We start from the raw sequence: 949 nt of genomic DNA, 5'->3' as shown, positions 1-949 counted from the left end.
CCTGGCTGTCCAGCTGTGGTGGTGGCCTGGGTTGGGTCCCAGGTGGAGCATGCCTGGGTGTGGGGACACAGCCGGGGTCAGCTGCAGCGTGTGCCATTGGAGAGCTGGCACACTGGGCAGGGACAGGGCTTTGTGTCCTGTCTGTGTGTCCTGTGTCCTGCTGCTCTGTGGCCCTGCCCGTGCAGCCCTGGCTCGTCACTCTCTCCCTCTCTCTCTCTCCCCCTGTTCTGCTCTATCAAACATGTCGGCGGGTGCGGGCATTGCTGTGGGTCACTTCTTGTCACCTCTCTCCTCTGAACTCATCCTGGCCTCTCCTTCTGTCATCTTCCTCCACTACCTGTCTCCACTGTTTCCACCTCAGCTGAGCCCTCCCGGAGCCACGTCCTGCTCCAGCAACTGCATGTCACCAGGGGCCACCCCTCTCATGGCTGTTGTGCTTGCAGGCAGCCGTCCCAAACCTTCTCCTCCTGCATTGCCCTGAGCTTCTTCCCTCGCTGGCCCTGTGGTGCTCACCCCTGGCCAGGCACCCACCCAGGGAAGAGGTGCCCTTTCTGTGCTGGGGGTCCCAGCTGTCCCCCATGCCTTGGCTGTGGCTAGCAATCCCTGGCTGCCTGGTGAGCAGAACAGCTTCTCTACTGATCGCCAGGGCTGGAAAAGGGGTTAGTGGCTCAGAGCTGAAAAAGGCTGAGCAAAGCCACCTACATGAGTGGGAGCACTTGGCTTGGCTGTAGTCCGTATCCGTGTGCCCGGGCTGTGCATGTGGCCCTGGGTAATGACAACTGCTTGTAGCCTCAAAGACACCAACAGGGTTGTAGGGCCCTGGCTGCATCCTGCAGGGCCTTGGGGTTGCATGACATGCACCAGGGCTGCCCTTCCCTGCTCATGGTACTGCTTCCAGCCTGCTCCTCTGTGCTGTGAGAGGGGTTGGCTTCGGGAACCAGTGCCTGCC

The 949-nt window shown here is 61.3% G+C and overlaps 1 protein-coding gene across 1 annotated transcript in view; it reads left to right on the top strand.

The window, feature by feature from the left end:
* LOC104530436 (ankyrin-1-like) overlaps positions 1 to 949 on the top strand; it is a gene marked incomplete at its 5' end in the record, with an annotated part of 5702 nt that overhangs the window by 2673 nt on the left and 2080 nt on the right. The window lies entirely within an intron of this gene.

Source organism: Antrostomus carolinensis, unplaced genomic scaffold (genome assembly GCF_000700745.2).
Source record: "Antrostomus carolinensis isolate BGI_N321 unplaced genomic scaffold, ASM70074v2 scaffold27639, whole genome shotgun sequence".
Taxonomy (NCBI): Eukaryota; Metazoa; Chordata; class Aves; order Caprimulgiformes; family Caprimulgidae; genus Antrostomus; species Antrostomus carolinensis.
This window is presented reverse-complemented; position numbering and strand designations above follow the sequence as displayed.